This window comes from Caretta caretta, chromosome 19 (genome assembly GCF_965140235.1).
Source record: "Caretta caretta isolate rCarCar2 chromosome 19, rCarCar1.hap1, whole genome shotgun sequence".
Classification (NCBI taxonomy): domain Eukaryota; kingdom Metazoa; phylum Chordata; order Testudines; family Cheloniidae; genus Caretta; species Caretta caretta.
In genome coordinates, this window is record NC_134224.1 from 11,661,291 (window position 1) to 11,686,213 (window position 24,923).

A 24,923-nucleotide genomic window follows, 5' to 3' on the forward strand; every position below is an offset into this window, starting at 1 on the left:
ATTCGCAAAAAGAAAAGGAGGATTCGTGGCACCTTAGAGACTAACCAAAATAAATTGGTTAGTCTCTAAGGTGCCACAAGTACTGCTGGAAATGCTACTTCAGTATGCTGAGCATCTCACTCTTGCTTCCCACGGCTGGCACTGGGCCCTACAATTTCTTCAGGGGGCTTTGGATCATGGGCTTTGCTGCATCGGGGTCTAACTGAGCAAGGCCCAGGCTCATTTGACTGTACTTTGGATCCTTTTCACCTGGACCGAAAGGGTGGAAGCCCTGGAGCCCAGAGCAGGCCATAGGACCAGCTGCAGACTGGCGAGCCTGGTTGGACGCAGACCGGGCTGGTGGAGAAGGAAGCAGCCCCTGAGTCCGCTTGCTTTCCTCGATGCCTCAGGCCAGTCCTGGTTTTGATTAAGCTGATGCTGTTTATCAGGCGGCACCAGGCACTTCTTTGAGAAAATGCCAAGTCCTCAGGTCGCTGGACTGCCTGATTTATTGCCCTGCTTACATAGCGCCGTGTTTCGCCAGCCAAACAGCAGCTCGGAGATGCCCGTAGTGCCATTTGTTATTCATTTTATTTTTAAATGCCACCATAACTTAAGCTCCTCCAGGAAGAGCAGTTTGCGTTTCAGCTGCATACGTGAACTGAAACATGCAGCGCTGGCCTGTGAGCTCACCAGTCTTCGTTCCTCTGCCTATATGTTGTCCGGATCCACACCCTGGCCATTAGACAGGAGAGAGCCAGGGTGATCGAGATTGGATTGGAAAGGAGGGGACCTGGCTTTTATTCCCTGCTCTGGCACTGGCCTGCCATGCGATCGTCAGCACCTCGCTTAACCTCTCTGACCCAGGCTCTCAACAGCAATTTGGCGCCTACATTTGAGCAGCTGAGCCTTCCTCTTGTTTGGTTAGACTGGAAACGTTCGGGACAGGGACTCTTCATTTATGATATGTTTGGTCAGCACTTATCACAGAGGGGCTGCAATCTCAGCCGGGGCCTCTGGGCACTAGGATAATTCAAATAATAATAAACGCCTCAGCCCATTAACAGATCTCTTGTTCCGTCTTCTTGAGTCTATTCCCTGTGGAAAGCTTGGTCACAAATGCCCAAACTAGGCAAAACTCGCCTGGATTTGTGTCCTGGGAGAATCCCCCAGATTCAGCAAGGTTTGCGTACTGTGGGCCATTCCGTGATGCTGGAACTGAAAGAGACTCTGGGATAAATAAAAGGAAACACCAGCTGCAGCTCGGCATAACTGTGCCCCTTGCTGGGTCATCCTTAACTGGGATTAAACCTGGGACCTCTGCATGAGCCTTTGCTACTTGAGCTGAAAGACCTAAGCCTGTGGCTGCTTCAGCAACCTCTAAATGTGGCTCACAGCAGTGCATGGAGTGGGTGTGGGGTTACATTGGCAGCAAACCCTGTGTTCCTTCTAACAAGAGAGAGAGACTGATTTAAGATGTCATTCCATCATTTTCAACACACCCTGTTAATATGGACTATTTGTACTGGCACAAATCTAAGGGTATGTCTACACTACAAAATTAGGTCAAATTTTTAGAAATCGGTTTTATATATTTGAGTGTGTCCCCCCCCACACAAAGTGCTCTAAGTGCATTAAGTGCATTAACTCGGCGGAGTGCTTCCACAGTACCGAGGCTAGTGTCGACTTCCAGAGCGTTGCACTGTGGATAGCTATCCCACAGTTCCTGCAGTCTCCGCTGCCCATTGGAATTCTGGGTTGAGATCCCAATGCCTGATGGGGCTAAAACATTGTCGTGGGTGGTTCTGGGTACATGTCATCAGGCCCTCCCTCCCTCCTTCCCTCCATGAAAGCAACGGCAGACAATTGTTTCACGCCTTTTTTCCTGAGTTACCTGTGCAGACACCATACCATGGCAAGCATGGAGCCTGCTCAGCTCACTGTCACCGTACGTCTCCTGGGTGCTGGCAGATGCGGTACTGCATTGCTACACAGCAGCAGCAACCCATTGCCTTGTGGCAGCAAATGGTGCAATAGGCCTGATAACCATCGTCATCATGTCCGAGTTGCTCCTGGCCGCCTTGGTAAGGTCAGTCAGGAGCGCCTGGACAGACATGGGCGCAGGAACTGAAATAGGAGTGACTCGACCAGGTCATTCTCTTTAGTCCTGCCGGCAGTCCTATTGCACCATCTTCTGCCGAGCAGCCAGGAGATGAGGATGGCTTGCAGTCCTACTGCACCATCTGCTGCCAGCCAAAGATGTAAAAGATAGATGGAGAGGATCAAAACAAGAAATACACCAGATTTATTTTGTATTCATTTGCTCCCCCATCCCTCCCTCTGTGAAATCAATGGCTGACAATCATTTTGGTGAGGTATGTCAGGGCACCTTGAAAAGTTTAATGGCGATTCAGTCCTGCCTGGACTAGGGGGAGAGGGATAGCTCAGTGGGTTGAGCATTGGCCTGCTAAACCTAGGGTTTTGAGTTCAATCCTTGAGGAGGCCATTCTGTGTGACAATTGTTTTTGTTTCTCCTTGATGTAAAGCCACCCCCTTTGTTGATTTTAATTCCCTGTAAGCCATGTTGTCAGTCGCCCCTCCCTCTGTCAGAGCAATGGCAGACAATCGTTCCGCGTCTTTTTTCTGTGCAGACGCCACACCACGGCAAGCATGGAGCCCGCTCAGATCACTTTGACAATTAGGAGCACATTAAACACCACGCGCATTATCCAGCAGTATATGCAGCACCGGAACCTGGCAAAGCGAAACTGGGCGAGTAGGCAACGTCAGCGCGGTGACGTGAGTGATGAAGACATGGACACAGACTTTTCTTAAAGCATGGGCCCTGGCAATATGGGCATCATGGTGCTAATGGGGCAGGTTCATGAGGTGGAACGCCGATTCTGGGCCCGGGAAACAAGCACAGACTGGTGGGACCGCATAGTGTTGTAGGTCTGGGATGATTCCCAGTGGCTCCGAAACTTTCGCATGCGTAAGGGCACTTTCATGGAACTTTGTGACTTGCTTTCCCCTGCCCTGAGGTGCAAGAATTCCAAGATGAGAGCAGCTTTCACAGTTGAGAAGCAAGTGGCAATAGCCCTCTGGAAGCTTGCAACACCAGACAGCTACCGGTCAGTCAGGAATCAATTTGGAGTGGGCAAATCTACTGTGGGGGCTGCTGTGATGCAAGTAGCCCACGCAATCAAAGATCTGCTGATATCAAGGGTAGCGACCCTGGAAAATGTGCAGGTCATAGTGGATGGCTTTGCTGCAATGGGATTTCCTAACTGTGGTGGGGCCGTAGACGGAACCCATATCCCTATCTTGGCATCAGAGCACCAAGCCGGCGAGTACATAAACCGCAAGGGGTATTTTTCAATAGTGCTTCAAGCACTGGTGGATCACAAGGGACGTTTCACCAACATCAACTTGGGATGGCTGGGAAAGGTACATGACACTCACGTCTTCAGGAACTCTGGTCTGTTTCAAAAGCTTCAGAAAGGGACTTTATTCCCAGACCAGAAAATAACCGTTGGGGATGTTGAAATGTCTATAATTATCCTTGGGGACCCAGCCTACCCCTTAATGCCATGGCTTATGAAGCCGTACACAGGCAGCCTGGACAGTAGATTCAGCTACAGGCTGAGCAAGTGCAGAATGGTGGTAGAATGTGCATTTGGACATTTAAAAGCGCGCTGGCGCAGTTTACTGACTCGCTTAGACTTCAGCATATTCCCATTGTTATTACTGCTTGTTGTGCGCTCCACAATATCTGTGAGAGTAAGGGGGAGATGTTTATGGCAGGGTGGGAGGTTGAGGCAAATTGCCTGGCTGCTGGTTACGCGCAGCCAGACACCAGGGCGGTTAGAAGAGCACAGGAGCGCGTGGCGTGCATCAGAGAAGCTTTGAAGACCAGTTTCATGACTGGCCAGGCTACGGTGTGAAAGTTCTGTTTTGTTTCTCCTTGATGGAAACCCCCCACCCCTTGGTTCACTCTACTTCTCTGTAAGCTAACCACCCTCCCCTCCCCCCTTCGATCACCACTTGCAGAGGCAGTACAGTCATTGTTGCTTCACATTCATGCATTCTTTATTAATTCATCACACAAATAACTGCCAAGGTAGCCTGGGAGGGATGGTGGAGGAGAGAAGGACAAGGCCCACACAGCACTTTAAAAGTTTAAAACTTTAAAACTTATTGAATGCCAGCCTTCTGTTGCCTGGGCAATCCTCTGGGGTGGAGTGGCTGGGTGGCCGGAGGCGCCCCCACCACGTTCTTGGGTGTCTGGGTGAGGAGGCTATGGAACTTGGGGAGGAGGGCGGTTGGTTACACAGGGGCTGTAGCGGTGGTCTGTGCTCTTGCCTTTCCTGCAGCTCAACCATACGCTGGAGCATATTAGTTTGATCCTCCAGCAGCCTCATCATTGAATCCTGCCTCCTCTCATCATGCTGCTGCCACCTATCATCTTCAGCCCTCTCTTCAGCCTGCCACCTGTCCTCCCGGTCATTTTGTGCTTTCCTGCACTCTGACATTGTCTGCCTCCATGCATTCATCTGTGCTCTATCAGTGTGGGAGGACAGCATGAGCTCAGAGAACATTTCATCGCAAGTGCGTTTTTTTCGTCTACTAATCTTCGCTAGCCTCTGGGAAGGAGAAGATCCTGTGATCCTTGAAACACTTGCAGCTAGTGGAGAAAAAAAGGGACAGTGGTATTTAAAAAGACACATTTTATAGAACAATGGGCACACTCTTTCAGGGTAAACCTTGCTGTTAACATTACATATATAGCACATGTGCTTTCGTTACAAGGTCGCATTTTGCCTCCCCCCACCACATGGCTAACCCCTCCCTCCTCCCCGTGGCTAACAGTGGGGAACACTTCTGTTCAGCCACAGGCAAACAGCCCAGCAGGAATGGACACCTCTGAATGTCCCCTTAAGAAAAGTACCGTATTTCAACCAGGTGACCATGAATGATATCACTCTCCTGAGGATAACACAGAGAGATAAAGAACAGATGTTGTTTGAACACCAGCAAACATACACTGCAATGCTTTATTCTGCAATGATTCCCGAGTACGTGCTACTGGCCTGGCGTGGTAAAATGTCCTACCATGGTGGACGGAATAAAGCAGTCCTCCCCAGAAATCTTTTGCAAAGGCTTTGGGAGTACATCCAGGAGAGCTTTATGGAGATGTCCCTGGAGGATTTCTGTTCCATCCCCAGACACGTTAACAGACTTTTCCAGTAGCTGTACTGGCCGCGAATGCCAGGGCAAATTAATCATTAAACACGCTTGCTTTTAAACCATGTATACTATTTAAAAAGGTACACTCACCAGAGGTCCCTTCTCCTCCTGGCAGGTCCGGGAGGCAGCCTTGGGTGGGTTCGGGGGGTACTGGCTCCAGGTCCTGGGTGAGAAACAGTTCCTGGCTGTCGGGAAAACTGGTTTCTCCGCTTGCTTGCTGTGAGCTATCTAGAACCTCATCATCATCATCTTCCTCTTTCCCCAAACCTGCTTCCATGTTGCCTCCCTCTCCGTTGAAGGAGTCAAAGCACACGGTTGGGGTAGTGGTGGCTGAACCCCCTAAAATGGCATGCAGCTCATCATAGAAGCGGCATGTTTGGGGCTCTGACCCGAAGCGGCCGCTTGCCTCTCTGGTTTTCTGGTAGGCTTGCCTCAGCTCCTTAAGTTTCATGCGGCACTGCTTTGGGTCCCTCTTATGGCCTCTGTCCTTCATGCCCTGGGAGATTTTGACAAATATTTTGGCATTTCGAAAATTGGAACGGAGTTCTGATAGCACGGATTCCTCTCCCCATACAGCGATCAGATCCCATACCTCCCATTAGGTCCGTGCTGGAGCTCTTTTGCGATTCTGGGACTCCATCATGGTCACCTCTGCTGATGAGCTCTGCATGGTCACCTCTGCTGATGAGCTCTGCACTCACCTGCAGCTTGCCACGCTGGCCAAACAGGAAATGAAATTCAAAAGTTCACGGGCCTTTTCCTGTCTACCTGGCCAGTGCATCTGAGTTGAGAGTGCTGTCCAGAGCAGTCACAATGGAGCGCTCCGGGATAGCTCCCCCCAGAGGCCAATACTGTCTAATTGTGTCCACAGTCCCCAAATTTGACCCGGCAAGGCCGATTTCAGTGCTAATCCCCTTGTTGGGGGTGGAGTAAAGAAATCGATTTTAAGAGCCCTTTAAGTTGAAAAAAAGGGCTTCGTCATATGGACGGGTGCAGGGTTAAATCAATTTAACGCTATTAAAGTCAACCTCAACTCCTAGTGTAGACCAGGGCTAAGAGCTCTTCCTCCACCGTTGAATTGGAAGATGCAGGAGGAAGGGATGGGGAATGTTGAAAAGCTTTGTTCCCCCTCTTTACACCATTAAAAACAGGTTGTAAGTCAATTCCTGACTCCTTAAGATGCTATGGGATTCGTGGGTGAAATTCAGCCATCGTATGCTTCCTTGTGCAAGCCCTGTGGCGAAGGGTGGGACACAGGAGCTCTAGGTTCAATTCGCAGAGCTGCCATAAACTTCTTGTGTGACCTTGGGCAAATCTTTAGCCAGACTTTTATGAGAGCTGAGCAACGCTGGGATCTTGAGCTCTTCAGAGAAGCCTGCCCTTAGTTAGGTGCCTGCACAGAAAAGGTGAACAAAGCTGGTGGAATTGTTTTCATTCAAAATGTTTTTCCCAAAAACAGACATTTCCTCTTCTTCCCCCCCACCAAGTTTTGGTTGAAAAAAACAAAACAAACAAACAAACAAAAACCCCACTGTAATGGGGTGACTGCCCCACTCCCGGAGAGCAGGGGTTAAAAGCAGCCCTTGGAGAGGGCTGTGGCTGGGACCCAATTAAGAGCAGCTGAGGGAGGCTGGCTGGGTAGCTGGTCACAGGTGTGGCCGGCTCAGTCAGGGCACAGCTGGCCCTGATAAGAGGGGCTGTGAGCTAGGAGACAGGCAGTCTCACTCCTGACTTGGCATGGGGAGGACCAAGCTGTCTGGGAGCACAGGGTACCTGAAGCAGAGCAGTGCTGGGGAAGGGAGACAGAGCTGGGGAGCTCTGGCCAGGTGTGTCCCCAGGCTAAGGCTTTGCTGAAGGCCAAAGGAGGTACTGGGGTTGCAGGGAGTTGGGTTGGGCCAGGCCAGCCCAGCCCCCTTGCCAATGATGAGTGGCAATTTCAGACCACAGTCTGAAAGGGGGCTAGATGATGACTGGCAGTAGCCATTGGGGCAAGGGGGACATAGTGGGTTGGAGGTTCCCCTGGTAGGGGAGACTCAGAGAGTGGGGGTACTGCTGTGGGCAGAACCCCAAGGTGAAGGGCACTGGGGTTTGGGAGGGACATGGGGGACCTGAGGCAGAAGAGACACTGCCCAACAGGGGGTGCTCTAAGTGCTGGAATGGAGCTAATTCCAAAGCCCTGGCTGGGATGATTTAACTGGGAATTGGTCCTGCTTCGAGCAGGGGGTTGGACTAGATGACCTTCTGGGGTCCCTTCCAACCCTGATATTCTATGATTTAATTCCCAGATGACCAGCAGGAGGCGCTGTGGCAGTGAGTGTGTAATCGGCTCCACCCACCCACCCCCAAAGCAACGCTTTTGGCAACTGAAAAACAATTTTATTAAAACCCCAAAACTTTGGAGGAAAACTTTCCTGGGCTTGCTGAAAATTTTCATGGGAACAGATCTGATTTCCCAACCAGCTCTGGAGTTGAGATCTTTTGAAAAATCAGATTTCAGGGGAATCATAGAATATCAGGGTTGGAAGGGACCCCAGAAGGTCATCTAGTCCAACCCCCTGCTCAAAGCAGGACCAATTCCCAGTTAAATCATCCCAGCCAGGGCTTTGTCAAGCCTGACCTTAAAAACCTCTAAGGAAGGAGATTCTACCACCTCCCTAGGTAACGCATTCCAGTGTTTCAAAGGGAAGGTGCTGGCCACTTGACGGTCTAGGCCTGCGTGACTTGGAAATTGTATTCCTCTCTGCCCTAGACTCCTGCCTGAAAATTGGGGCTAAGAAGACATCCCTGCCTCACTGGGGTGTTGTCATACATTAATGTAACACTTGTCAGCGACTGTAGTGATGGGAGCCATAGCAAAGCTAAGATATATATTTAGAGCTAAGATCATAGGTTTTTCTTTGTCACAGAAACCACTCTAAGTGGAAGGACTCACACTATGGTTAATTCTCTTAGTCACTCACTTCACTGAGGACAAGGATCTCCCACGCATTTTTAAGGATATTGAAATATGAGGCCCCATTTCCAGCAGTATCCGCACCAGGTGCTTCTGTACAAAAATGGATTTGCTGCTGAGTCATCCTGTTATCAGATGCTTGAAGTATCAGCACTGAGTCATAGCAGCTGGTGGATTCTGTTCACTCCAGCCAGGCTATTAAGCGGTCAGGGTGTTTCTCGAGACCAGAGGGAATTATGATCTGGACCATGCATGGGAAAACTTTAGGAAGAGCTAAATTGGGAGGAAGTTTAGGCTGAAGTTTCTGTTGCGCCGTTATCAGAGTGACCAAGAGGGTAAGTTTGGACTGTAGAGAGTATGCACTCTGTTCAGAGCAATGTGGGTTCCTTACCTGTGAATGTACCCAGATCCACCCTTGCTCCCCAAAACCAGCGGCCAGAGTACATACGGTGCCTTTCAGGAGCAAAGGAGAGAGACTGCCACCTTTCTGCCTCCTGATTCTGGGCTGCTCTGGGGGGTCAGTGTGACTCCTGGTGTAAGTCAGGGTACGTCTTCACTGCAGAGTTAACCTGAGGTCTTACGTGGGTGTTGCCCCAAGAAGCTGCCTGCTGTCCATACCCAAAGCCCTCTGGCCCAAGTGTGGGGGAGCTTTGAACCCAGGCCAGCTGGCCCAGCTGGGGTGGGTTATTGGAGCCTGGGTGTTGCTTTCACTGTGAGGACACAGGCTAAATCACTCGAGAGCTGAGTGTCCTCCAGTGCCTTCCCACAATTCCCCCCGTGCGCCCAGAAGGACAGACAAGTTCTCTTACAACTCACTGGAGAAGAATCATAAATTGGCTCAGCTCAGTGCAGCCCTGAGCACTATGGGAGGTGCCCCACAAACGGGGGCGCAGCACCAGTGCGGGCCCAGTAACTCAGGCAGGGCTGTGCAGTGTGGCTGCTCTCATTCAGCCCAGGATAACCTGGGTGCCAATCACCTGGGCTAACTCGGCAGCATAGACATATCCTTAGAGCAGAGGTGGGCAAACTATGGCTTGCCGGCCACATCCCGCCCCCAGGACCGTCCTGCCCAGCCTGTGAGCCCCTGGCCGGGGAGAATCATAGAATCATAGAATATAAGGGTTGGAAGGGACCCCAGAAGGTCATCTAGTCCAACCCCCTGCTCAAAGCAGGACCAATTCCCAGTTAAATCATCCCAGCCAGGGCTTTGTCAAGCCTGACCTTAAAAACCTCTAAGGAAGGAGATTCTACCACCTCCCTAGGTAACGCATTCCAGTGTTTCACCACCCTCATAGTGAAAAAGTTTTTCCTAATATCCAATCTAAACCTCCCCCACTGCAGCTTGAGACCATTACTCCTCGTTCTGTCATCTGCTACCATTGAGAACAGTCTAGAGCCATCCTCTTTGGAACCCCCTTTCAGGTAGTTGAAAGCAGCTATCAAATCCCCCCTCATTCTTCTCTTCTGCAGGCTAAACAATCCCAGCTCCCTCAGCCTCTCCTCATAACTCATGTGTTCCAGACCCCTAATCATTTTTGTTGCCCTTCGCTGGACTCTCTCCAATTTATCCACATCCTTCTTGAAGTGTGGGGCCCAAAACTGGACACAGTACTCCAGATGAGGCCTCACCAATGTCGAATAGAGGGGAACGATCACGTCCCTCGATCTGCTCGCTATGCCCCTACTTATACATCCCAAAATGCCATTGGCCTTCTTGGCAACAAGGGCACACTGCTGACTCATATCCAGCTTCTCGTCCACTGTCACCCCTAGGTCCTTTTCCGCAGAACTGCTGCCTAGCCATTCGGTCCCTAGTCTGTAGCTGTGCATTGGGTTCTTCCGTCCTAAGTGCAGGACCCTGCACTTATCCTTATTGAACCTCATCAGATTTCTTTTGGCCCAATCCTCCAATTTGTCTAGGTCCTTCTGTATCCTATCCCTCCCCTCCAGCGTATCTACCACTCCTCCCAGTTTAGTATCATCCGCAAATTTGCTGAGAGTGCAATCCACACCATCCTCCAGATCATTTATGAAGATATTGAACAAAACCGGCCCCAGGACCGACCCTTGGGGCACTCCACTTGATACCGGCTGCCAACTAGACATGGAGCCATTGATCACTACCCGTTGAGCCCGACAATCTAGCCAGCTTTCTACCCACCTTGTAGTGCTTTGCTAAAGTCAAGAAACAATACATCCACTGCTTTCCCTTCATCCACAGAACCAGTAATCTCATCATAGAAGGCGATTAGATTAGTCAGGCATGACCTTCCCTTGGTGAATCCATGCTGGCTGTTCCTGATCACTTGCCTCTCATGCAAGTGCTTCAGGATTGATTCTTTGAGGACCTGCTCCATGATTTTTCCAGGGACTGAGGTGAGGCTGACTGGCCTGTAGTTCCCAGGATCCTCCTTCTTCCCTTTTTTAAAGATTGGCACTACATTAGCCTTTTTCCAGGCTAATGTAGTGCCAGAGGAGGGTTGCCCCCAGCCTCTCCCCCGCAGCCTCAACTCGCTGCGCTGCCAGCGCTCTGGCCCGATGCTCCTGCCGGGCAGCGCGGCTGGCTCTGGCCATGCAGCAAGGCTGCGAGCTCCTGCTGCTCTGAGCAGCATGGTAAGGGGATGGGGGGGAGTTGGATAAGGGGCAGGAGGTCTTGGGGGGCAGTCAGGGGACAGGGAGCAGGAATGGGGCTGAGGTTCCTGGGAGGGGGGGCGGTTGGGACAGGGAGCAGGGGGTTTGGATAGGGGCAGGAGTGTGGATAGGGGTTGGGGCAGTGAGGGGACAGGGAGCGGGCGGGGGGGGGTCCTGGGGCAGGGGTCCTGGGAGGGAGTGATCAGGGGACAAGGAGCAGGGGCTGGTAGGATGGGTTGGGAGTTCTGAGGGGGGGCAATCAGGGGTGGGAAGTGGGAGGGGGCAGCTAGGGGGCAGGGTCCAGGCTGTTTGGGGAGGCACAGCCTTTCCATCCCTCCATAAAGTTTGGCAACCGTGCTGTGGTCAAAAAGTTTGCCCACCCATGCCTTCGAGCTACCTAGGGGCTGCTCTAACTTATGGCAGCCTCTTCACAGCTGCCTATGGGCTGCTCTGCAACTCAGAATGGCAGAGGATTCCAATTATTCCCTCATCCTTCCCCCCGCCCACCCCGAATGTTCCCATATCCGCAGGGGGCAATGTAGTGTCATGAACATCCCTGCACCTGGGAACACTGTAGGGACCACTTCACCCTTTTGCAGTGCTGGGGTTGTGCCCAGGGGCTGCAGTGGTTGTGTGAGGGGGAATCTGTCTATTTTCCTGCCATCAAGCCAGGGGGCTTTTGCGGGGAAGCAGCCATCAGTACATGCTGCCCATTTGAATATCGTCTAACCACTCCCTGCCAAAACACATAGTTTTCCTGAGGATCACACTATGGGTGCTGTGAGAAAGCAGGGAATCCATCCTGATCTCATTTGTCTGACTGATGCTCATTATAGCTCCCAACAAAGAGGAGAAACAGTTCATCCCTCTTTTTCTCCTCTTGTTCTTTGGTCCATTGCCTTTGCTCCCCCACCTCCCGTGTGACAGTCTCTGGTCCCCTTCTGCCCAGGGAGGGCTGTGTAGAGAACATCTGGTGCATAAATATCCACTTATCCATGTGGCAGCCTTGCAGAAGCCACCTCCCATCCTTGCAGTGCAGGCGGCGGGGTTAACAAGCTGCTCAGAACCATCACGCTCTGCCTGCGCGGGGCCAATCCTCATGGCCTGGCTCCCTTTGCATCCAGGCCTGCAAACCTCCCCCGGAGGTCAGGGCCCCTGGGTAGCCATCTCACAGGGCTTAAAGCCATGCAAATGACCTGGCAGGGGGGAGAGAGGGGCTTCAGTGGTGGTGTAGCCGTGTCGGTCCCAGGATATTAGAAGACAAAGTGGAGGAGGTTCTGATGAAGAGCTCTGCGTAGCTCGAAAGCTTAGAATCATAGAATATCAGGGTTGGAAGGGACCTCAGGAGGTCATCTAGCCCAACCCCCTGCTCAAAGCAGGACCAATCCCCAACTAAATCATCCCAGCCAGGGCTTTGTCAAGCCTGACCTTAAAAATATCTAAGGAAGGAGATTCTACCACCTCCCTAGGTAATGCATTCCAGTGTTTCATCACTCTCCTAGAGAAAAAGTTTTTCCTAATATCCAACCTAAACCTCCCCCACTGCAACTTGAGACCATTACTCCTTGTTCTGTCATCAGCTACCACTGAGAACAGTCTAGATCCATCCTCTTTGGAACCCCCTTTCAGGTAGTTGAAAGCAGCTATCAAATCCCCCCTCATTCTTCTCTTCCGCAGACTAAACAATCCCAGTTCCCTCAGCCTCTCCTCATAAGTCATGTGTTCCAGTCCCCTAATCATTTTTGTTGCCCTCTGCTGGACTCTTTCCTATTTTTCCACATCCTTCTTGTAGTGTGGGGCCCAAAACTGGACACAGTACTCCAGATGAGGCCTCACCAATGTCAAATAGAGGGGAACGAGCTTCTCTATCTCTCCAGCAGAAGTTGGTGCAGGAACAGATATGACCTCACCCTCCTTGTCTCTGTGGCGGGGTCAGCAGTCCCTCTCCTGACTGGGGCACTGTGGTCCAGATACTCAATTCCCCTGTCCCTGTGTTTGGGGCAGGAACAGAGCTGGGGTGAGGCCGGCAAAGGACGCTTTAAGTCACTGGCCGTATTCAGAGACAGCTGGAGTGGCTGCTCGATTCTATGTCCCATAACTCTGTCCACGTCTCTTCCTTGCCCCAGACCTCAGGGCTGGGAGAGGGACTGATGTAGCCCTGCCAGGGGTATTTTCAGGGGCATTGCTTTATGCTGCCTGAGAATCGTCCCCCGGGTGGGCACTAGGCAGCACAGGCTATGGTAGAGCCCTCGAGAGAAGCACGGGGTCCAGTAGCATAGCTGGGGGGGAGCAGGGCAGCGGCCGCTCCCCCACAGAGCACAAGTGGTGCCGTTTTCATGTATTGGAGCTCTGGGTCTTCGGCAGCTGGTCACGCGGCACTCTGGGGTCCGTCTGCATCCAACAGCCTCAATAAAGAATTCCCTTTATGTCATTACAGCAGACTCCCCTCTCTTTCTTACTACGTGAGACACCACGGGTATGTCTACAGGGCATTGTGGAGCCCGCCGGAGTGAGCCTCCCAGCCCAGGTCTGCACGCTCGGGGTAGCAGGGCTCACGCTAGCAGTAGCTGTAGAGACAGGCTTTGAATTTGTGGCTCGCACTGAAGCTTGGGGTTTGAAGCTTAAGTTTGCATGCCTATCTGTGCCTCAATCACACCTCAACCTGCAGCATGGCCATACCCTCTGGGGTATGAAACTCATCCCTGCTGGGGAGGAGCATGTCTCAGGGGGTATTTCTACCAGCAGTCAGGAGGTCTGATCGCAGCACACATGGGCAGAGCTGAGCTAGCTTTGATTTAGAATACAGGCGGTGGCATAGGCTAGCCACGACCTACACCGCCTGCTGCATTCACTCCTCCTGATCGCTGTGTCCACAACCCTCAGCGGCAGTGCTCCTCCCCAGCAGGGGTGCATTTACCCAGCCTTCCAGAGAAGCCTCTGTATGCCGAGGGCGGTTCATGCATGAACCAGATTCTGGAAGGGGGACAGAAGCTGCGTTTTGAACCATATTCAAAAGAGACCTAGCCCAGCATTAAAAGGGTAAAATGGCTCTAGCGAGAGGCCCAGCAATTTATACAATTAGCACAAAGCCTTGAATGCCAGAGACCTGATTCCTGCTCTGAGCAAAAGTCTGTGGCTCCAGGCAGGCTGGAATTAATGCCCCATCATCCACTCTCTGGGGTGAGTCAAAGCCGTTAGGAGCCGGTATCCTCACATGAGGCACTGAAATGCCGCACCATGAACTATCGGAGACTCCAGGCCTGGAGAGCCTCCCCAGCGAATCACATCGCTCCTTTTCTCCAGCCTCATTTATCCTCCTGGTTTTTTTTCTTTGTTTGTTTTTGGTTTTCAAAACCAGTCAGGATTTACCCTAAAAGTGTAAGTTTTTCAGTGAAATGATCTTTTCTTTAAAAGGGGAATAAACGCAAACCTAACCGCCTCCCCACCGCACCCCGGTCCTACTTTCCAGTCGCACTGGGCCTGATCTTCACCGACACTGGTTGGATGTTCACACGGACATCTGGGGAGCTGTGGAAAAGCACTGCTTCCAAGGATACCACGCGGGTGGGCATGTTACTGCTTATTGATCTAGTGTCGATTTGTTGTTGCTATGTTTTCTCGCGTGGATGCTGCGTCCCCTTTTCCCTCCATCCCTTCTTTCGGACACTAGTAAGTGGGGAAGTATTGCCTAGTAAGGGCCGCCAGGGAAGATATTTCGTTTGCCCAGGTTTCTGACCCGCCGACCTGCCGCCAGCAGCGGCTGGAGCAGCAGCCTTGTGCTTCCATATCCAGAGATGGGAACGTGAAGCCCCAGTGAGTCCCCTCGTGGAGAGCAGCTGTCAGCACCGAGCATGCTGGCTCCTAGAAGCCTGAGCGACAGCCCTGCCCTGCTGCTGGTGTCACACTCTGTCCCTCCACATGGCCTAGCCTCATGCGATCTGATGCCTGTGCCAGGTGGGTGTCCCATCATACATGGATAAAGCTTGGGGGCTGGTTTCCCCAGCAAGCATCTTGCCTCTTGCTTGGACATCAACCCTGCTGCTGCTGCAGCTCCGGTTACTTCCCCACGCGCTGGGGACTCGAGCCCTGAGTAGGGCTCGCCAGGCTGATGGCAGATCCAGGACAACTCCCCATCGCCACGGTGACATAGCAACTGGAATGGTCCTGCTACGGCTCTTCCTTGTGGGTACCCCCACCCCTCGCTCCCGGGGCCCTCAGAGCCACTTGGCGGCTTTGAGAGCCAGAATCAGTGCCCGATTCTGCAGCGCTCCAGGGAATGGCCAGATACCTCTGTGAGTGGGTATGGCTCAATATGCCCCCCCTCCGCCCTCTCCCATCTCCTCTTTGGGATTCAGGAGCGGGACAGCAGCTTCCCTTCTTGTTCACGTAGCACAGAGAAGTGAAGTCCTGTCTTCTGTCTCCCTCTAGGCAGCATGGGCGGTGATGGAGAGCCAGAGAGAACCCTAGCCTCCGTCTGTGTCCCGCAGCCTCAAGAATGAATCCCCTTTGCATTCAGTATCACAGAATCCTACCCGCTCTCCTTGCACCCCATTCAGCAAGAGGCGATCCTGGCTGGTGGGCTGGGCCTCAGGGCTGGCCCTTTTACCGCTCCTGCTGGGCTCTGGTTTCTTGGGTAAATACCTGGTAGGAGCAGCACCTGGGCAGGAGAGAGACCCCCAGCGCTTGGGCTGCCCCTTTTTCACGCAGCCCTCACCTCTTGTGCTCAGCACTGGGGCTTAAGTTAAGCCTTGCCCAAAGCGCAGGTGTTTCCACTGGTGGCCGAACCAGCCCCTAACCCTGGCCTGTCGCTGACAGAAGTGCAGCAACCTCCTGCCATATTGTCGGCAAATAGGGTCGCCTCGGGGGTGCTGCCCTCCTAAAGACGCCCAGATGGTGCCACCTTCTCGGGATCAGCGCCTGTCCTCCCTCTCTGCTCATCCTGCAGGGCGACCGGCTCCGAGTGGGGCAGTGGTGCCTTTGCTGGGGCAGGGACAGTCTTTCATTTGGGCTTCAGAAGAGTCCAGAGAACACACACAACTCAGCAATAAAGTAACGTTTAGCTCAGTGCAGCATCCTGCAGGCTCCCCTGGGGAGAAGCAATATATGCAGTAGAGGGGGTGTAATCCGGAGGTTGGAGCAGCAGGCTGGGAGTCAGGACTCGTGGGTTCTGTATGCAGCTCTGGGAGGGGAAGGTGACCTAGTGGCTACAGCAATGGACTGTGGGAGGCAGGGAGGGAGTGGGCAGAAGTCAGGGCTCGTGCACTAAATTTCTAGCTCTGCCACTGACTTGCTGTTTCACCTTGAGAATGATCTGTAGGGACTGAGGCCTGGACTACACCAGATAATTATATTGCCATAGCAGTGTCAGTCAAGGGTGTGAAAGAACCACATCCCCCAGTGCTGTAGCTATGTGTCCAGATTAACCAGAGGGATTGAACAGGGTTTAACTCTTTCCGCGCTGGGCCGGAATAGAGGCTTTGAACTGTCATGATCAGGCACCATTGTGCTAGGAGCTGTCCAAACATAGGCCCAGTGCGAAAGAGCTGACAGTCTACCCAGATAAAAGGTAGGAGGGGAAACAGAGGCACAGAGAGAGGACATGACACATCCAGCAACTCCGTGGTAGAAACAGGAGCCGAACTCGGCTCTACTTACGTCCAGCCCAATGTCCCACCCGCTAGCCCATGCTGCTGCTGCAGACCACCCGCCCACCCACGGGACATCAGCTCTGCAGCCCCTGATCCTGCAATGGCACACACGCAGCTCTGTGGGTGCAGGGGTCCACCCACGTGGATGCAGTGCAGGATCGGGGCCAGTTTGTGGCGTAAGGGGACGCTGTTCAGCTAGCCATCCCCTCCCAAGGGCTGGTGTCTGCTGCCCAGATCCTTAACAGCTCATCAGAGGATTGGTAAGATCTTAATGAGGAGCCCTGCTGGGCCATTGTTTGCGGGGGTGGCTTGTGTTTGAATGCTGGCTGCTTTTGAGGCTTTCCGTGCTGGAGCTCCTACTCGCTCCCTTCTCCATCTGTGTCCTGTAAGGCTTCCAAGGTGTTTAATGGGGCCCCGTGTTTTTCATTTTAACAATCCCAGCAAGCTTCAATCTGCGTGGCCCGGAGTGGTCCCTCTCCCACCATTGTTGCATCTGGGGTTGCAAAGGATCAGCTCTTAGTCTCCGCAGTCCTGGGCCCCTGTGGGGAAGGTGCTTGTCCTAGACCACTCAGTGGACCCTGAGGTCTATTCGTGCCCAGAGGCGTTTGGCTTCCAGTGCAGGATGAGACATGCCCAGCCCAGCGACGGGAATCAATTTGCAGTATTGTGAGCAGCCGTAAAGAACGTTCTCCTGGCATTTCCCTGTTTGTCTTCACTCCACTAGCTCAGGACAGCTCCCCGTGGGGGAATAACAACCCTTAGAGCTCTACCCCAGTCTGGGCAACTCCTAGCTAGCAACCTGATCCAGCGTCCCTTGAAAGGTTCCAAAGGGGATGGAGCTCGGCTGTTCTCAGTGGTGGCAGATGACAGAACAGGGAGAAATGGTCTCAAGTTGCAGTGAGGGGAGGTCTAGGTTGGATATTAGGAAAAACTGTTTCACTAGGAGGGTGGTGAAGCACTGGAATGGGTTTCCTAGGGAGGTGGTGGAATCTCCATCCTTAGAGGTTTTTAAGGCCCGGCTTGACAAAGCACTGGCTGGGATGATTTAGTTGGGGTTGGTCCTGCTTTGAGCAGGGGGTTGGACTAGATGACCACCTGAGGTCTCTTTCATAGAAGATTAGGGTTGGAAGTCTCTCACTGACAGCACTGGGCACTGAATCAGACCCTGGGAATGCAGCCACAGAAGGACCCACCTAATCATATTCCAGGTCCATTGCAAAGTTATCTTTAAAGCCTAAAGGGGATAGGGGTCAGCGAGCTCAGAGACCACATATCTCCATGCCCTGCTCAGCAGGACATTGGGGCAGATGGGGCTCAGGTTTCAACTCCTAAAGGTTGGGACAGGTTGGAATCATAAAGTCCAGAAGGCACAGAATCCTCATGCCAGTCTCTGGCTATTAGCATGAAACTTTCATGGGGACAGATTATCCCACATCAACCTGTGTGTGGGTCTGGTGCTTTCCTCTGAGACATCTGGTGCTGGCCGCTGATGGAGGTAGTATACTGGGCTAGATAGAGCTTGGCTGTGATCCAGTCTGTATATTCCTCTGGACAGGGTGTTCTCTGGCCATCATCTCCCTTGGGCAGAGTCACACACCTGCCTCCCTCCCTTATGGGGGGTTTTCCAGGCTGCAGTTCCTGGCCTTCACTGTAATGTCCCCAGCAAGCCAGACTGTCTAGACAGGTCAGCGTCTGCGTTTTGCGTTCTATTCAGAGGGTTTAACCAGCTGTAGTTGCCAGCAGTCACAAGTTACCATACAGCCCTTTCTAAGCAAGAGTGGCAAAGAGTCCTGTGGCACAGATCCAGACTAACACGGCTACCCCTCTGAAGCTTTCTAAGCAAGCACATTTGTTCTTAAAGTCAAAGCATGACAGAGAAAACGTATCAAAACAATACAAGAAGCTACATGCATGCTAATAAGCTTAGCAGAGATCACCCCCAACTCCAACAGGGGCCCCAGTAGGAGTCAGCCCTACACGGGATTTTTCTGCAGCGATAGGGTGATCAGACAGCAAGTATGAAAAATCAGGACAGAGTGTGGGGGGTAACAGGTGCCCAAATAATAAAAAGCCCCGAATATCAGGACTGTCCCTATAAAATCGGGACATCTGGTCACCCTATGCAGTGATGAGTTCCTTACAGCCTTAGCTGAGAAGTAGCACCCCCTAAATGAGTCACTTTCCTTTATACAGCTTGAGCCTTTGTTCTTGAGATGCTGGGAACAGGTCATCAGCAGACAGTGCTCCTCTCCTTGGGGTGTAGCTTCCAAAGGCTGGGTTTTGCATAACCGCAGGTGGGGAATTTGCATTTGAGGGGTGACATGCAAGCCCGGCCCACCATAATACATAAACCTTTCATGTAATACAATGGACTCCAAAGCTACTTAAACCTAACTCAATGTGGTCTCCCAAGGATATGGTAGGAAATTGTCCTATCTCTCCCAAAGGCCATAGAGAGCAAAACCCACCGGTTTCTACAGGTGTTTCCCCTTTGTGATGTTGCACTCTATATGATTTTATAAAAATATGCTAATGAGTGAATATAATATAACTGGAATATGCTTCATGCAAAAGGACTCTTGTAAGGTATCATTACAAAGATTATAATCTACTGAGTGTGGACATCCTAGTTATATAAATATATCGCTCTTGTATCTGAAACTAGAAATATGAAATATAACTCTGAGGGCCTATTGTAATTATGCAGAGTGTGGGCCATTAATGGTGGTTTGGAATCCTGATGGCTCCCATGAGCCAGGACAATTGACTGTGAATGGCTGTTTGCTTGCAGGCCTTCCTGTGAGTCAAGCTGGAAGGAATGAAGGCTTGGGAGTCTTACAGTGACATCACTCCTTCCTTAGAAGTTTTTAAGGTCAGGCTTGACAAAGCCCTGGCTGGGATGATTTAATTGGGGATTAGTCCTGCTTTGAGCAGGGGGTTGGACTAGATGACCTCCTGAGGTCCCTTCCAACCCTGATATTCTATGATCATGTCACCTGAATGGGAATCCATCCATCTGGTGCTTTTCCATTGAGAAGGAGGGGTGGGAACCCAGAGGGACAAAGGATTCCTGCCTTATGCAAAAGATATATAAGTGGGTGGAACAGAAAAAAGGAGGCAAGCATCATGAGAAATCCCCAAGCTACCACCTGAGCTGGAACAAGGGCTATACCAGGGGAAAGGATTGGGCCCAGTCTAGGAAGGCGTCCAGTCTGTGAAAGAAACTTATTGAAACATCTCTGAGGGTGAGATTTTATCTGTATTCAGTTTTATAACTGTACTAGACTTAGACTTGTGTGTTTTATTATATTTTGCTTGGTAATTCACTTTGTTCTGTCTGTTACTACCTGGAACCACTTAAATCCTACTTTCTGTAGTTAATAAAATCATTTTTTACTTATTAATTAACCCAGAGTATGTATTAATACCAGGGGAGGGGGCAAACAGCTGTGCATGTCTCTCTATCAGTGTTATAGAGGGCAAACAATTTATGAGTTTACCCTGTATAAGCTTTATACAGGGTAAAACGGATTTATTCAGGGTTTGGACCCCATTGGGAGTTGGGCATCTGAGTGTCAAAGACAGGAATGCTTCTTAAGTTGCTTTCAGCTAAGTCTGCAGCTTTGGGGCACGCGGCTCAGACCCTGGGTCTGTGTTGGAGCAGACGGGCGTGTCTGGCTCGGCCAGACAGGGTGCTGGAGTCCCAGGCTGGCAGGGAAAGCAGGGGCAGAAGTAGTCTTGGCACATCAGGTGGCAGCTTCCAAGGGGGTTTCTGTGACCCAACCCATCACAGTCTTGATGCTGCTCACCTGAATGCCAAAGATTAGTGTCTGGTTAGCATGTGTGTGGCTCAAAGAGTTTATAATCAAAGGCAGACAAAGGGATAGGGGGGGAAACTGGCACCGAGAGGTGGAGGGATGTGCCCAAGGTCACACAACAGGTCAGTGGTAAAGCCAGGAGTAGACCTCAAGGTTCTTGAATCCCAATTCACTGCCCTACCCACTGGGCCTGACTGCCGCATCTGCAGTGGGAAAATTTCGCCCCAAACTCTAAGCAGTTTGGAGTCACGGCGTCGGCAGGTGATTTTGGATCTGGTTCAGCCTGGATCTGCGACAGCTCCAACACCTTTTAAAGTGGGCTAGAAAAGTTTGGGGTCAATTTCCCCGGTGCAGACCAGGTCTGTAAGAAGCCGATCAAGAGCATCCATGGCTGGGATTCCTTCCTCCCTCACCATCAGGAGAGAGGCTTTGCCCCAGGGCATCTGTTCAAGGAAGATTGATTGGGCTCTCTGGGAGCAAAGCCATCGTTTTTTTTATTTTCATTAGTCTCAGAATCCCATCATGCAAGATCCAGAACAAACAGAAATGCAGGCGTGAGGCCAGGTCTCATTTACAACTGTGGGAATCCAGAGTAAAGCCAATGTGTTTACTTGGGATTTGTGCTGACTGACAGCAGAATCCAGCCCACGTCCTTTGTATTAGGTTTTTAATTTTTTATGCTGCTAAACCTATAAAGCTATGGGTAAGTACAGCTTCCCCCCATGTAGTTGTGGGGGGAGGGATAGCTCAGTGGTTTGAGCATTGGCCTGCTAAACCCAGGGTTGTGAGTTCAATCATTGAGGGGGACATTTAGGGATCTGGGCAAAAATTGGGGATTGGTCCTGCTTTGAGCAGGGGGTGGGACTAGATGACCTCCTGAGGTCCCTTCCAACCCTGATATTCTGTGATTCTTATGCAGCTCCCATTACAGTGGGGGGGGGACCTGTGAATGAACAGTGCTTCATTGACCTCATCCTGAGAGGTGCAGATGATCCCAAATGCCCATTGATTCCAGCATCTCCCAGGCTGAGATTCTGCTCTAGGACCATCCCTTTCTGGAGCATTGAACATGCAGCAAGTAAGTGAAAGGCAAATGAATTAAAATGGGTGTGAACCTCAAGTGACAATGGAGTCACTCCAGATTTAGATTTCCCCCAATGATGGCTTCCCCCCAGTATAAAAGCTCTTCTTGAAAGCCAGCCACAGATACTGTCACTGAGTCTAATTCTTCTCTCACTTATACTAGTGTCACACTGACTGAGTTCAATGCAGCTACTCCAGATTTACCTTGCTATGAGTGAGAGGAGAATCAAGCCCGTTGTGTTTACACATCTCCTTCCTCTCTTCTGTTCAGATTCAATGGGCCAGGTTCTGATTTCATGTGTGCTATTCTAGATCTGTAGGTGCCAGATCCTCAGCCCGTGTAAACGAGGGCAGCACCATTCAAGTCAATGAAACAGCACCAGTTTACACTAGCTGATGATCCAGCCTATTGACTTCACTGGTGTTCTGGATTTACACAGCATTTGGCCCAGTGTGAAAACAACTCACCGCAAATGCTCCCTTCCCAGCAGTATCTACAACCAAGCCTTTGCACATGGGACAATGGGTCAGCGTCGAACACAGCCCACTTCAAAATCACCCATGCTGCAGACTCCTTAGTACAAGGACCCTCCTGGCATGACTCTACTGTGTGCAGCTCCATCTGCCCGGTAATAAAGTGCTTGCAATGTGGCATAGATTGCACGTTATTAGATAATACAGAGCAGGAGCGAATAAACTGAGGGATTTAATAAAAGCCTCCTCCCGACACAAGTGAACTGAGTCGCCATTATCCAACCACGAAAACAGCCGGAGGAAATTGGGTCGCTTGGAAAAAATAATAAAAAGCAAGAGATGTCGTAAGGTTCAAAAAGGATTTCTCTCCTGTCTGCTCAGGGGAAGTAAATTTGGGTTTGGTGCTTCTGTTTAATGGTGAGCTGAGAAGGTTTCTCTTCTAAGCCTTATGAAGTCCCCTCGCCCTCCGACTTCAGCCAGGCACGTGTGCAGGTCCGTCCTTAGGATTTATGGTGCCCTAGGCGGGATTATTAAACTTGTGCCCCTATGCCTGACTTGCTCTTAGCAACAACAACATAAGCTTACAGTACTGGAAAACTTGCCACATGCACTTTATTAAAAACAGTTTAACTCAATTAAGCTCACTGTAATACTGATGGACTAGCACTAAAGAAGTAGCACTATAGAAAAAATTCTGATTTATTGACAGAATGATGCAAATAATATATTTTTTTAAATCTGTCAACATTTCATTGGAAATTTCTCAGAAGTAGTATTGAAACAAGGATTTGTTTTTAATTAAAAGCGATCTTTCTGGCTTTTTTTGGCTGCAAAATCAGTAATGATGTCATCGTATGACAAAGACAAAGTGATGTCTTGTTCAACTGCAAGAACAGCAAGACCAGTCAATCGTTCCTGACTCATTGGAGAATGGAGATAGTTTTTAATGAGCTTTAGTTTTGAGAAACTCCGTTCTCCTGATGCTACTGTTTCAGGAATTGTCAGTAGAATACGAGCGGCAATGTACACAGTAGGATATATGTCAACAAGTTTGCTAATATGAATAACTGTACAATGTCTGTCACTGATTTTGCATGTGGCAACATTGATGACAATGTACTCAATTCTTCGTTCAGTTCAAGTCCATTTAAATCAACACTATCACTGTCTTCAGGAGGCTCTCTAGGTTCTTGCACTTTGTCATTTGCTGCTCTTGTTTTCCTATTTTGTTGAATTTAGTTATGTCATACAAAAATCCAAACTGTTCATGGCATACTTGCAAGGTATTAAACCTTTCATCAACGGCAGATATTGCTTTATCCATCACAACATTAAAAAATTCTACCTCACATTTCTTTTCTGGATCGTCTATGGGCTCAATGCTCACCGTTTTTCCCTTGAAACTTGTTTCACGTTTGGACATGGAAATTTTGGTTCTACACCAACTGCCTGTGCAAGCTTTCTTGCTGTAACCTGTGCTTCTTTGAATCCGTTTTTTCTGTATTTCACTAAAAAGTCTCATGTGTCGTTTAGTAAGGTAAATGTTGAATCAAGCTGCATCGCTGGACTCTGCAGTATTTTGCTTACACTTGAGATTTTTAACAAGAATGTCATAGCAGATTATTACAGATGTTAGAAACTTGAAGCTGGATATTTCAGAGGCCAATGACTGTGCTTCACTTTTAGCTTTTGGATCTCTGGCTTCTTCCAAAATAGCAACCAGTGCTTCGTAAACTTCCTCAGATTGATATCTCAATGTTTTTGCACTTTCTGCTCTGATTTCCCAGAGTGTCTCAGATAGAGGCTTAACGGTAATACCATTGACATGTGCTTTGAATATTTGCCATCAGTGAGTGGAAGCTGAAAAGAGTATGTAAATGCTTTGCAGCAAACCAAAAAAAGAAATGGCTTCTACAGAACACTTGGCCATATCACACAAAATCAAATTAAGGCTGTGACATGCACACGGAACAAAAAAGGCTCGTGGATTTTCTGCCAGCAATCTAGCTTGCATGCCAGAAATGCATCCTCTCATATTGGCACCATTATCATAGCCTTGTCCTCTAATGTTCATTACGGACAATCCCATTCGTTTTAGTTCATCAAGGAGAGCTTGAAGAAGTCCAAAACCTGTAGTGTCCTCTACTTCTAAAAATGTGATAAATGATTCCTTAACTGTAATTTGTGCTGAATCACTAATGTCGACAAATCTCACTACTAACGCCATCTGTTCTTGATGACTTATGTCCGGAGTGCAATCTAGAATTACGGCAAAATATTTTGCCAAAGTAACCAATGAAACAATTTTGTCTCTCACTTTATCACTCATTAGCATGATCAGTTCATTTTGAATTCTTGGTCCCAAATAGTGGTCATGTATTTCATTTTCAGTTACTCTTCGGAGATGGCAAAAAGAAAAGGAGTACTTGTGGCACCTTAGAGACTAACCAATTTATTTGAGCATGAGCTTTCGTGAGCTACAGCTCACTTCATCAGATGTAGCTCACGAAAGCTCATGCTCAAATAAATTGGTTAGTCTCTAAGGTGCCACAAGTACTCCTTTTCTTTTTGCGAATACAGACTAACACGGCTGTTACTCTGAAACCTGTCTTCGGAGATGTTCACTCATCACTGTGTCAAATTTTCCCAGCAGTTGTACAAGGCCCAAAAATTTGCCATTTTTGGGCTGGAATAATGTCTCAACGCTTCCTCTAAAAGCAAGATTGTTTGTTGATAGATATTCAACAATAGATAATAGACGTTCAAGAACACAACGCTAATGATGCTTCTCTGACTCCAGCAATCTTTGATTTTGGACATCAATACTTGTCTGATTTTTTAACCTTACACTCAGCTCAAACCATCTGTGCAAACTTTCAGTGTGGTGTTGTGCCTTTTCATGTTGCAATAATATGTGACTGAGATTTTTCCAATCATTAATACCCATGGTTGCTATCTTAAAATTGCAACTACTGAAAAGCTTGCATGTGAAACAAAGTATAGCATCCTTGCATTTAGAGTACACAAGCCACCATTTGTTGACAATTTCACCATAAGAAAGTCTTTTGTAGTAATTGTTTTCTGTGAATT

The 24,923-nt window shown here is 49.9% G+C and overlaps 1 long non-coding RNA gene across 3 annotated transcripts in view; it reads right to left on the reverse strand.

Annotated features, from left to right (window-relative positions):
- Positions 1–4,043: 4,043 nt before the first annotated feature.
- Positions 4,044–24,923, reverse strand: part of LOC125624580 (uncharacterized) — an 88,403-nt gene continuing 67,523 nt past the window's right edge. For all 3 annotated transcript variants that reach the window (XR_012665506.1, XR_012665507.1, XR_012665505.1), the window contains 2 exons: positions 5,317–6,619; positions 4,044–4,663 (listed from right to left, as the gene is read on the reverse strand). This is a non-coding gene — a long non-coding RNA (uncharacterized LOC125624580). The remainder of the gene's footprint in view (positions 4,664–5,316; positions 6,620–24,923) is intronic.